The 13,353-nt window shown below is 53.3% G+C and overlaps 1 long non-coding RNA gene across 1 annotated transcript; it reads left to right on the forward strand.

The window, feature by feature from the left end:
* Window positions 1-6,422: 6,422 nt before the first annotated feature.
* On the forward strand, window positions 6,423-7,649 carry LOC111153468. The gene is made up of 3 exons (XR_002641002.1): window positions 6,423-6,571; window positions 6,840-6,955; window positions 7,069-7,649. It is a non-coding gene; the product is annotated as an uncharacterized LOC111153468 (long non-coding RNA).
* Window positions 7,650-13,353: the final 5,704 nt, after the last annotated feature.

Genomic DNA, 13,353 nt, shown 5'->3' on the forward strand with positions numbered 1-13,353 from the left:
TAATTAACAAGGAGATCGAATTAATGCAAAACATCGCAACAGGGAAAGACCAGGACCAGCTGGCTTCACTGGTAAATTCAGCATTTACAGACTAATTCTCTACAAATTTTCCCAAAAACCTGAAGAAGAGGGAATACTTCCAAGTGCATTCTATGAGGTCAATCTTACACTAATAGCAGAACCAGACACAGACATATCAAGGAAAGAAAACTACAGACCAGTACCTCAGATGCGTGCTGATGCAAAAATCTCCAATAAAATACTAGAAAACTGGATTTAACAGCATATTAAGAAGTTACATACCATAGAGATAAAACGAAGACAGTCCTAGAGACATCGAGGTTAAGTGGAGCTTAGCTTTGAAGCAAAAGCATGACCAAGAATCTGGTCATTATGCCCTTTCTGGAAAGTTCTGAATGGACTAACGGACTTCAGAGTCACAGAATGACTGAGGGTGTGGCAGCCAGTAAATTTAATTGGAAGAAGGTAACAGAAGTAACAAGAGCAGAGATTGAAGATGTAGCTCTTCCACCAAGCCCAGCAGTATTAGGCACCCCGAATGTCCTGAGGGATGAGGCCTTGAGAAGAGAAAGCATTGTGTCTAGACAGGAGCCCAGGAGCCCCGAGTGTGGCTCTTGGCACACAGAACTGACTGGAGTCTGAACCAGCTGGATGGGGAATCCACCAAGTCTGGCAGACCCTTCATTTGTCAGCAGAACCGCCTGTCTGCCCCGAGATTTACAACAGCTTCTGTCTGTGGCCAACGAGTGGGATGAGAAGACACTGCACTTCCGAGAAAGTGGAGTCCCTGATGTGGTCCAGGATGAGAGTGGAGAAGAAAATCTCTTCCAAAAAATGGAGCCAGGGACCCCAGGGGGGGAAACATACAAGAAACGACTACCATGGAGCAGAATCAAGAGCTTATCAAGGAAAATCCTGCACTTTCAGGGTAGAAAGCTCTTGGAATACCTATCTTCACCATCTCTGAAGTCCGTTATTGATTACACATCTGCCATTCTTCCCCTTTCATCCTGGAGGTGCTTCTTGTCACTGTCCCCTCCCCATGGTACTCTGCAGTGCTGTGTGTGGGGACTGATGAGGGGTGGGGCAAGTCACCGTCACCTCCTCTTTGCTGCCACTGACCCACAGAAATCCTCGGTGTTGGCGTGATGTCATGACTGGATTTAAGGATGAGGATATGTTGTGTAGGAGGGAAAATAAATTAAGTATTTGCTGATCACAGGAGCCGAGTACGTGGTCTGCATTGCTACTTGCCAATACACTTCTTTGTCCCGTTGAGCTCATGGTAGGATGTATATTCCTCTCCTCTGAGCCAGGATAGACATATGGTTGGTTTGGCCATGGAAATGTGAGCAGAAGTCATCTACATCACTTGGACATAGTCTCTAAGAAGCCTTCAAGGGCCAATAAATGGTCTGCCATGTTTGCTTGCTTCCCTTGCATAATGACCCGTGCTGTCCTTCGGAGAGAATACCTCCAGCAACGTCACATGAACTTCTACTGAAAGTGAGAAACGATCCTTTGCTGCTTAAAACCACTGAGGGTTTGTTTTTTTAAGATTTTATTTATTTGTTTGACAGAGAGTGGGAGAGCACAAACAGGGGAACAGCAGGCAGAGGAGGAAGCAGGCTCCCCACTGAGCCAGGAGCCTGACGCAGGGCTTGATCCCAGGAGCTGAGATCATGACCTGAGCTGAAGGCAGACGCTTCACCCACTGAGCCTCCAGGCGCCCCTAAAACCACTGAGACTCAGGTGCTGTTTGCCACTGCAGCATGGTCTCGTTCATCCTGACTGAAACGACTGCTGAATTTGTTTACGGTGAGTTTTGCTACACAAAAGCTTTTCATTATTTTCTCACTGTTAATTATGCACATCTTTTCATTTATAATTTCTGGGCCTCCAATCTTGTCTGGAAAGATCTCACCCATGCCAAATTAGACATGTTTATAACCCTCATCCTCGGATCTAACCCAAATTTTAATTAATTAATCCGGTGCTGTACTTGGACCTCTCCATGCCTCCCTCCTACTGTTCCCCTGCTATCCTGTTCAGAAAACCAATAGGATTGGCCTTTTTTAGTGGAAAACACAGTTGATTGGATATAATAAGCTTTTCACTTAGTAAAAGGGTCTAAAGGAATCAGTCTAAGAAAAAGAGAGTCCCCAGTGTCTCCTGAGACAGCCTAGCTCTAGTCTGCGTCCTCAGGGGGCTAGATGTCCATAAATTGTATTTTCTTATCTTCCCCTCTTAAAATTCATCATTTATTGTTCGTTTCTCGGAAAGGGCTTTCTAGTCACATACCTCAACTAAAAAAGTTCATTCTTAGCAGGAAAGAACAACTTCAGGATATGTCTGTTATACTACCTTGCTGTCAGGGCTCTGGATAGGACCTTAGGTCTCTTATCATTTCTGTGCCTCCCTCCCTCCCCAGGTCTGTCAAGAAGGATCAAGTGTACATGTAAAAATATATATTGCAATTAAATAGCAGAAGCTATGAAATAATCACGGTCTAGAGGTTAGCGTTTCCACTCACCTTGTTATAAATGGCGGCAAGAGCCTGATCTCAGAGTTGCTGGAGGAGGGGAAGACCTGATGTATGCCGGAAGAGTGGAAAGCAGTCATCCATTCTGTGTTCCTACGTAAAAAACAACATTCCGTTCATAGAACTTGTGAGGATAGAAAAGTGCTGAAGTGTGTTCTGATGGGACCAGAGTGGCTCATAGTGTGGGACCTGTCACTGTCCTTATTTACACCCCACTTCATAAAGGAGACTCTTGAATAGGATAAGAAACTTCGGCTTGTCTGGATTCTGTTTGGCAAGAAGGAAGCTATTGTGAAGGGGGTTCCTTAGTGGCTTTTAGAAGCAGCATTTGATAATAAAGGGGATTTTGCACTTAATTCTTACAAATATGCCTTCTATCGTTCATCCTCTCTCATCAGAAGCAAGGGAGTACAGTGGCATTTTCACTGAAAAGGTGACTTTTTGGGGTGAAGTCAAATTATTGAGTTTATAGAGCTGTTGGCAAACGTTGTGAAAATCTGTTCCCTTTGCTCTACAGATGAGAAGCAGAACTGCTAGCTTCGGGCATCCAGCACTTGCAGACATTTTTGAGGGAGGAAGGACCTTCCCAAAGACAGGAAGAGTCAGGATCTGCTGTGTGCCTTTGGTCTCCAGTGAGTCGTCTATGGCCTTGCAGGTCGATGAGGTCTTGAAGCAAGATTTCAGAACCAGAGTCTGTGGGAAAAGCCAAGTGGGGTCAAACCCTCCACCCCATCCAAGCTCCTCTTCCCACGGGCAGGGCGGAGATGGTTGCCGACTTCCCAAATCAAACAACACAAACCAGCATTTCAAGGCTGGTTTTGTGGAAATCTAACCTCAAAGTCCCCTGTGTTTTTTTTTCCTCCAAGCGCCGGATTGTCCTGTGGACATCTTGAGCTGAGTGGTGTTGCTGGAGCAAGTGGGGTCAGCTATCCCAATCGTCTTTGACAGGTCGGGTGGCAAGACAGATTACCCACTTTGGCATTGGATTTTGCCCGAAGTGAAGCTATGGTTGAGGGCTCAGGAGTCTGTCCTATTTTAGGAAGGCTCATGGCTTCCTCTGGTTATCAGTGCTCACAACATCACACTCAGGTTATCTGGGAGAAGCCAGCTGGGGGCAGAGTGTGAAGTGAGGAAGTGCTGTCCCCAGATGTAGACAGCCCCATGGGGCAGCAGCTCATCACTTGCTGGGGCGGGCTTCCTGTCAGAGCAGGAAGAGGTAATCATGATAGCCTCGAGTGGGCAGGGACACAGTTTCCATCTGGTGAGAGCTGCCCGGGACATGCGAATCCTTTGAAAGGCTATGAATTTCACAACACCTTCAAGGACGTGCTTGCCATTGGGACAACCAACATTGAGTGCTGACATATTTGGAAGACTTTGGATTCTTAAAAAATTGGGTAAGTCTGTTGAAATAAAATATTGTGTTTCCAAAAATACTGTAGAAGAAAACTTTTGCCCCAATTTGTAAAATTATAGTTTATTGCTAAAACAGCCTGAGGGCACAAGTACAAATGAAATGACATTAATTAAAATACAGAAAAACAGCAGAAAGGATCGTTTTATAATGTAAGTTCAAAAGAACAGGGAAAATAAATGGAAATACGTGCATTTCCAGCACTAGGGAGAACAAGTTTGGAAAGGTTGGGGTGCTGTGCCCCCAGGCTCATTAGAATGAAGCCTGCACAGCACACGTGCCGTGGCCTCCTGTGACAGCCATCCTGCCTCACTTTGTCAAAATGCCATTTAGGAAGTGAAAGCAAGTTTGCTCACTGACCTCAAATGTCGTAAGGAAGCAGTAGGAACTGGTTTCCCCCCTTGGCTTTGTAGTACCCACATCAGAGTGGCTCCTCTCTAGTCAGTCAGCTCTGGAAGCCACATTAGACAACGATGTTGGTCATGTGGACACCATCCCAGTCTCTCCCCACCCCAGGTATGCATGACAACAAGGAGTCCCCAGGACTGCGATCTGTCCCGTGGCCTCTGGTTCTGCATCAGGGGGAATTTCCAGGTGATCCCCTGATTGAGGGGAGCATGGGGTTGAGTCCTGGGCACTGACAATGTCTTCGAGAGGAGCACCCCAGTGGTCTTTGCATGGGGGACCTCACGGGGAGTCTGGCAGAGGGGAAGAAGAAGGCTAAGCTAAACCTGTCCATGGAGAAAATCTCTCATGGCAGAGCTATTGGAGAGGGGAGCAGACCATGGGAGGAGACATAGGAGCACAGGGTCGTAGGATGCTGGCCCCCTGGGGTGGTGAGACATGGAAAGAGCAGGGTTCCAGAAGCCCCTAACCCACCGTGCACTCCTGCCCGGCTCCCGGGGGGAGGGCATCCTGGACTGTGCTTCTGCCTGAAATCCCCAGTGTTCCAGAGCTGGTGAACAACACCAAGCGGGGCATGCGGCCTGCTCAGAAGGCACTTCTGGGGCTAGTTTCAGGCTCTGGTTTCCCTGAAAGGGTCTCCAGGGAGAGAGCAGAGAAGGAGAGTCCCTCCTGCCTTGTGCTTGGAATAGAGACACTAACATCTTCACGGCTGCATTCTTCCTCTGCTCCCACCGTGGCCCCAGTCAGCAAGCGAAGATGGGAGACTTTCCTGCCAGGGCTGGCCCCAAGCAAGGTCTCACCCACCACCCAGGGGCAGCGAGGGAAGTCACAGAGAGAAGCGGGGCAGCGAGGGAAGTCACAGAGAGAAGCAGTCTTCCGTTGACAGGCTCCTTAGTCATCCCCCTGAAAGCATTCTTCTGTGCAGCCGCATCTAGGCCGGATGTCCAAGAGCCCCACATTTGGTCTCCTCTGAGGGCTGTGGAAGCCAGCCACGCATGTGTGTGCGTGTGTGTGTGCATGTGTGTGTGTGAGAGAGAGAGCACACGCACATGCATGGACAGAGGTGGTAGGAGGAGAGAGAAGTTAGAGCCGCCAGGACTGAGGCTCGGGACAAGACTCAGGACTCAGTCGGAGGATTTTCATACCAAATAAAGAAGAAAATGAGAAAGCAGAAAGGAAAGATGATGTGTATCTCCAGACAGCTGTCAAGGACGTCTAACTGCAGATTAGACACACACACACAGATATATAGGAAATTGCGATCAACGCTTGTGTTTTTAATTTGTTTAATCTCTTGAAAATTCCAACATGTTACACTTGTGCAAAAGAAATGGCCCAGCACCAAGCACTGCGGGAGCCGCTCCCCTGTACAGAAACCAGGGGTTCTGGGCTGGGCTGTGGGCACGGCCGGGGTGTCTCCGCCTGGAAAGGTCATTGCTGAAAGCTGACCTGTGGGAGGGCGACCCCTGCCCAGAGGGAGGCTTCCTCCAAAGCTGAGCCTGGGCTCCTCCCTGGAGACGCTTCCCCAGGGAGGCACCATGGCTGGTCTTCAGCCTTGGGTATGAGCTCGTCCATCACTAACTAACTAACTTGAATGCCACAGGACCCACCTGCGAACTCGTGCGGAGTCAGATGGGGACGTTTCAGGAGCGCCGCACGGCATCCCAGGGCCAGCTCTCCCTGTCAGCTCCACGGTTGCTGGGGAATGGTCTCCCCCATGCTCCTCCCCGTCCCCATCCTGGTCTTATTTACCACTTAGGACCGCATCCATGTCTGTATCTGTCCTCGCCATAGCCAGCCCGCAGCCCCGCACCTGTACCACACGTGAACCTATCTCTGCAGCCATCCCTGGAACCTGGAGAAAAGGAGAACGAAGTGAAAACAGACCTTCTCCTCTCACATCCCGGTTAGCACGACCTGCTTCCGTAGTGGGAATAATACCGCGTTTATACTTCTAAGCCTTGTTTTGTTTTGTCTTTTTCATTTGAGTTTATACCATATAAGCATTTTCCAACATCAGGAAACATCCTGCCCGCATGGTGTTTGTTCACGTAACTCCTCCGAGTACAGGAAAGCACCTGCTGAGAGGACGCATCGCAGACTTTGCAGCGATGCGGAGCACGTGACGGACACCTTTGTGCCGGAAGCTTCTCTCCACTTAGAGCCCAGGGCTCGGACATGCACCTGAGGTATGAAGTCAGATGTCCTAAGCCTCCTTAGGACAAGTTGCTTCCGGGAAGGTTCTCCTGTGGGCGTGCCGGTGGCCCCGCTGTCCGTGCGCATGAGGGCAGACAAGGGAGCACAGGAGCCCCCGCGGGATCTCAGCCCCCCTCCCGAGCACCACTCCAGTAAGGGCTGCGGAAGGCAGGACGCTGTCCCTTCGCTGGACATGCTCCATTATTTAGGTCGAATTTGCTGTCCCTGGGGAATTCACTCAAGTCATAAAAATTTCCACAGGAACTGTTGACTTCAGGTGTGTCAAACAGCCCGTGAACAACAGAAAACCCGGTAATAAAGTCCCCCAGTGCAGGTTTCTCTTGAGGCTCAACTGGGAACTATCAGAATCCTCCCGAGTGAGTGATACTTGAGTAACAATGTTGCTGTCGTATTAAATTAGCCTTGGATTATCCAGCTCAAAATGCCTCATTCTGCGTTTCCAGCTGTTTTTCTTCTGTTCCATCCATAGGAGAACTCACTCAGATTTTGAGAGCTTTCAATTGCGTAAAATTGGCAAAGCCCAGGTGCGAAGAGCTTCGGGTTGAAGATACAGTATTAAACCGGTCCCCACAGACAGGCCAAGCTGAGGGCCACATCGGAGGTAGGACAGCTCCCAACTGAGCCCCCCCGGCTGTGGGCTGGCAGGCCGGCCTCCAAGGCTGAGCCCTGGGCAGGAGGGACTAGGGGCTCCATCGCAGGAAGCCTACAGAGGGTTCAGCAGAACGTCCCAGAGACAGGAAAACTGCGCCAAGGCTCCTGCCCAGGGAACCGGGCACCAAATCTTGTGACAGTTTCTCGTGGAGGAGCCCAGTACTGAGGAAGGCATCGGATGGGCATGAAGACAGGATTCCTTCATTCGCCTCTCTGGGCCTAACTAACACAGGAGCCTGGGGCGGCCAGAGGCAGAGAGCTGAGATCCCGGCCCTCACTCGGGGGAGTGTCCACGGCCAGCAAGCCCAGAGCGCCCCGGTGCGCAGTGGGACGGCCTCCTGGCCGCCAGGACCGGACAGGCACCATCCCCAGGGCTGGCTCCCTGCTGGGCCTTCTGTCCTTCTCCAGACGAGGTTGCTTCCCCGTGGTTCCGTAGGTCCCCCTCTTGCTGTCACCCTATCCTTGGGAAGCAGGGACCCGGGGACTCTGACGGGCTGGAGTAAGATGCTCGCTGGAGACACGCTCGGCGGCGGGGTCCCATGGACCTGGCGCTGCCCCGAGAGCCAAAAGCTGGTCCTGGGGCTTCCAGTTCCCACACACGCGGGTGCATCATGCCCGACCTTCGGCCTCGACTGAGACTACTTCCTCTCCGCTTGGGAGCATGTGGGACAACAGTCAACGACAGAGGAACATTGGGGCCTGATAAAATGCGATGGAATGAAAAAAATGAGAGATAAGGTCGATGCGGGCCACATAGCGGTGGCCGTGGACGAGGCCCTGGACTCTGGAGCCCAGAACCCCGCCAGCCTGCACCTCATGGCTATCACTCCCTAGCAAGATGCGCTTCCTGCCTGGAGGAGGTGAGTGTCTGTGCCGCAGCCAGAGCAACGGGAGAAGGCGACCTCACACGGGGCGCGGTGCCTCTGGGGGGCCCTCCTTGGACCTCCCCATGCAGGAGGTCAGTCCCGCCGGGCCCTGCTTCTTTTTCCATGGCGAAGCCCCGAGGGGATGGGGGGACCTGCCCAAGGACTCAGCGCCTCTGGCCCTCGGCTCCCACCTGCCTTCTCTGGACCACACAGGGTCGCTGAGCTCATTCCTCGTCACTGGTAAGTCCACACGGCTCTGTTGTGACCCAGCTCCAATAAGGTTTGCTTTGCATAATTGTATCTTTTTTTTAAATTTTGGACAAATACTCAAGTATTTGAGGGGAAGGCAACCAAACCAGGCGTTGTGTTTTTGAACCCCTGGAAGACAAGGGCACACTCACCCGCCAACACAAGGAAACTTTGTCAGAACCTGAGAGCTGAATGTTGTGTTTAGTTACGGGACCTGGTTTGATTTTCCTCGCAAGGCGTCTTATGATAACAGAAACCGTACAAACGGAGCTCACGGCTCAGCTGATTTTAGTTGTTTTGTAGGTGAGCGGAAAGCGAGTTGGCCGCTCGATGCCCTGGCTCCCTTCCCTCCCAGCTCCCGGAGGCCAGCATGGATGCCCCGCTCCCGGCTCCCTGCCTGCCTGGGTCCTGCTCTGTGGCGCTGCCCCTCTGGCCTCCTGGATTCCACTTCAGCCCTGGCTCCCCACTCCCTGAGCCGAGGCCGAGCCCCCTCCTGGAATCCCAATTCCTTGCCACATCCGCCCGGCTCCTGGAACAGGTCAGGCCTCACCTTCGTGCAAGAAAGCGTGATAAACCATGAAGGAATGGGTAACGTGTGCTTGTCAAATGAGAACTTTATCACTGACCATCTTATTTTCTCTGGAATTACGCTGCTTAATACTTGCGATATTTATGTGCACATCCTCCAAATACATTCACCTATCCTGATGCGACTTGCCTGGAATCTCGCTCAAATTAATGTAAGTATTTGTGAAGCAGAGAGACCCATATATTACACGCTGTCAAGGCCTTTACTCCTGCGGTGCCTCGCAGGTGATGGGCTCCAGGGCTGTTTCGCTTGTAGACCAAAGCCAGTCAGATTTGCTGGACAAGGCGCCATCGCGTCGGCCTCGTGGAGAAGCTGTGTTCTGTTCTCACAAGTCAGCGGCCACATCGCACGTCTTACTTGCAGGAACAGGAGGGAACGGGGCACAGGGGCCGAGTCTGAGAGTCTGCGGGCCTGGAGCATCACCGTCCACACTGGGGCCAGTGCCAGGAGCTGCTCAGGCCCCAGCCGCAACCCCACATCCTGGCACAACCCAGGAGCCCCGCGCCCGCACTGGGATGGGAGGGGCCCCAAGATGGACCAGCCACCCAGATGCTGCTCAGCCAACACTTAAGGCAGACAGGAAAAAGAAAAAAAGAGAGAGAGAGAGAGGGAGAGAGAGAGAGACCAGTGAAGAGCAGGGCCCACGGGCCGCTCGTTGCTGGTGGATGGTTTCTGGAGCCGGCAGTGAGAGGCCCTGCGGCGGAGGGTCTCAGCCCGGGCCAGGCAGCCTGGCGCGGCGGTGGCCCAGTCGCCGCTTTTCATGTGTGCACATGTGTCGCGGCGCATGTGTGTGCCTCTGGGCTGGGGCCAAAGCCAGACGACAGGGGCGATGGGTGCAGAACTGGGGCAGGCAGTGCGTGGTGCCCTGCCTGCATGGGCCTGGTGGATGAGCCGTGGCCCCACCCGGCCCCCGACACAGTGACTGGTGCCAGGTCTTGGCCTTCAAACCCTGGCCGAGGGGCTCACCCTGGCGAGGGGCGCAGGAGCCCTGCCGTCCCATGGCGGCTGCGCACCACGGTCGGCTGTGCAGTAGGCAGACAGGAATCCCGGCGACAGCCAGCCGCGCTCCCCGATGAAAACCCTCTCCCTCCGCTTCTGCAAAGGTAATGAGGAAGTAATGAGGCTTGACCAGAATGTTCTCAGCCCTGATCCCCCTCCCCACAGGTTCCCAGAGGATGTGCAGTGGGATGCTGGGCTTCTCTAAGAGCGGGCTGCTGGCCGGCTGGAGGAGGTGAGCTGCTGGGCCGCTGGGCCGGACTTCGGACTTCAAGGGGGCCGGAGTGAGAAGTCCAGATAAACCCACCCCCCACACCCCCACCCTGCCCCCACCCCGGCTGTCGGCCAGAATAAGACAATCTGACGAAGTGCAGGCCCCGTGGAGCTGCGGACTGTTTGCTTCGTCACTTGACGGATGTGAAGCCCTGACCTTTCCAGGCTACCTCGTCTCCACCGGCCCCTTCACACACACCCCCTCCTTTGCAGGTTTGCCACATTCTACTGTGCAAATAGTCAAAACCAAAAAAGGTAGGAAGAGGGCTGTTTGAGATCGTTAGCTTAATTTGAGCTGAAAGGTCTTTGTTGTAAGTTGGAGAGGGGAGGGACCTAGGGGCCTTTGCAAAGTGTTTTGCTGGCAAGCTTGTTGAGATATGATTGCCTTTGTTGTGGTAATCTGAAATTAATTTGCACTTGAACCCATCTTTCTTCTGGGCTCCCTTTAAACACTGTTGTAATTAAGCGCCCTGCATGGAATTGAGCTGGCCCCGCGACGACAAAGCCGGGGCTGGAATTCCCCAGGTGCGGGCGGCTTTCTTCACTTAACTCACAAGGTAATAAAACAAAATGCTCCCTCGCACGTGCTGAAGAGCCAGGTACTTGCCGGAGGGGAACAGTGATAACCGATGTACCGCCACACATCTCACTGGCTGCTTTCTCAGGGGGTCAGTCTCTCTCTTTTAAAGTCGTGTTAGACTTCTGCTGCTATTAGTTGATTTGTACCTGGAACGTTATAAAAAAGTGAAGATGGGATGTTTTGTTCTATCTCAGCCGCGTCACATCTGAGCAGCCCTTTGCTCAGATTCTCTTGGACACGCTGAAGGCTCCCTCCCCATCTGCACGGTCGATCTGAGCCCAACACCTTCCTTGTTCCCGGTGTGAGAGGGGATATCCTTATCAGCATTCTCTTAGTTTTAACCCAGATCAGTGTTTTTGGTGAGGAATCTCATTAACTCCCGCAGGCCCAACTCTGTCTGTGATTGCCTTTGGAATTGTAATGGACTAAGGCCAGCGGGACCTTTCCCCAGGGCACACATTCCTCAAACCAGCCTTGAGCTCAGAATAACTACACAGTCCTCCCAGGGAAGGGTCCTTCTGGGGGCTCCAGGCTCCCGCCACAACTCTGGCTGCACAGGGACTGGAACCTGGGGGAGGTGGTCTGCCTGCCCCCTCCCCTCCCCTGCCCCAGTCCTCCCTCTGCCCCACAACTCTTCCCCCTCCTCCCTCCTGCCCTCCTCTCTGTCCCGCTCTTCCCCACCCCCGCCCATGCCCCTGCCCCCGCCCCTTCCCCTGTTTGTCCCACTGCCATCCCACAGCTGCTTCTTGGGGACTCCTCTGAAAAACAGCCTTTAAATTATCTTATCCTAGTGCTCCGGAAGAAGGCGCGGCTTCATTGTCCCGGGAAGCAAAGGCTGAGAAGGTGAGACAGGCAGGCCTCCGTGAGGAAAGTTCCTTAGCTCCAAACCATCCTTGAGGGGTTTCGTGAATGACTCACACAGGATGGCTTATTTCAGAACTAAAACCCTCAAGGGTCAAAACTCATGGTTATTGGAAAAACAAGATGTCATCCAAATGCCAGTTTATTCCTGCAGCACGTGGGGGAACATGTCGACGGTGGATTTCTATGCCCGCTCTCAGGTGTTAGCAATTTCATTTTGGAAAAATACAAGTGAATAATTGCAAACAGTATTGTTTTTTTAAAGGTTTTATTTATTTGCCAGACAGAGGTCACAAGTAGGCAGAGAGGCAGAGAGAGGGGAAGGGAAGCAGGCTCCCCGCTGAGCAGAGAGCCCGATGCGGGGCTGGATCCCAGGACCCTGAGATCATGACCTGAGCCAAAGGCAGCGGCTTAACCCACTGAGCCCCCCAGGCGCCCCAACAGTATCATTTTTAACAGACAGACAGACACGTGTTTGTAAGGCGGCTCGTTCTCTGCCCGCCTCACTTTGTGTGATCTCTGGGGCTGTGGCAGGGGGACAGAGAGCGTTCGGAGCCTGGGTGTGGAGTTACCAGGGCTAGTGCCCGGGCTAGTTCCTGTCCCAGTTCCCACAGCCTGTCGGAAACAGACGCATGGTGGTGGGGGGCAGGGGTCACCCTGTTCCTTGGTCACTCCTCCTGCCACAGGATGTTAGGTAAAGCTCAGAGGCAAGGCTTCGGTCCGTCTACTCGCCTCCTCACAAGGCTGTGCAGCACGTCCGTGCTCCAGGTTTGCAGAGAGGCGGCGTGAGGCTCCCACTGTCACCCGTGGGCACTTGTGTGCCCCTCCAGGAGAGCCCGTGGTCGCACCGGAGAGAAGGGTTCCCCCAACAGCCCCCAGAGGAGATCACTGAGCACGCTGGGTGTCACGGAGAGGGCCCTTGGGTGCCCCCGTCCAGTGAGGTGGGGGTACAAGAGCTGCCATGGAGAAGACGGAGAGATGCTTGATAAACACGACAGATGTGGCCGCGCCTCGCCTTCCCCAGCGGAGGAGCAGATGCCTCGCACCAGCCGCAAGAGCAGGGTTCACTTGTCACTGGGTAGAAGTGCCGGTGCCTGGGGTCGCCTCCTCAGAACCGTCTAGAACACGCGAGGGGTACGTATTGCCTTACAAGAGGTGTGCATGCCTGCTGTCTCGCAGAGCGTGTGTGGATGTCCCTGTCATAAACTGGGGGACGTGTGTGTGCAGCTGTTGCCGTACAGAAGAGGCACAGGTGCTTCTGTGCCCACCTCCTACTCAGAAGGCATGAGTGCATTCACCTGGGCGGCCCCACGGCTCTCTGTCCCCCGCCCCTGCACCCAGCCTTGCCATGGGGTCTGAACCTGCCCACGGAGCCCAGGAGGGACACCCAAGACAGGCACTGTCTCAGAATTGCGTCCCTGGTGGCGTGGCCAGCATGTGTGTGCACGTATGTGTGTGCTTGTGCGCATGCATGTGTGCCTGTGTGTGTGTGCATGTGTGTGCCTTGCGTGCACGTGTGCGTGCCTGCTTCCTGCCCGCTCTCCCCCTGCCTTATCTCCACACGCTCAGTCATGCTGTGCACATCACAGCCCCACACTGACAGGGTCCCCCGCGAAACAGGCTTCCTCAAACAAAGCAGGCAGCCCTGTTTCTCTTATGATAACATCTCCTGATCTCATTATTGATTAT

This window comes from Enhydra lutris, unplaced genomic scaffold, assembly GCF_002288905.1.
Source record: "Enhydra lutris kenyoni isolate GAN:26980312 unplaced genomic scaffold, ASM228890v2 scaffoldscaffold32, whole genome shotgun sequence".
Classification (NCBI taxonomy): Eukaryota; Metazoa; Chordata; class Mammalia; order Carnivora; family Mustelidae; genus Enhydra; species Enhydra lutris.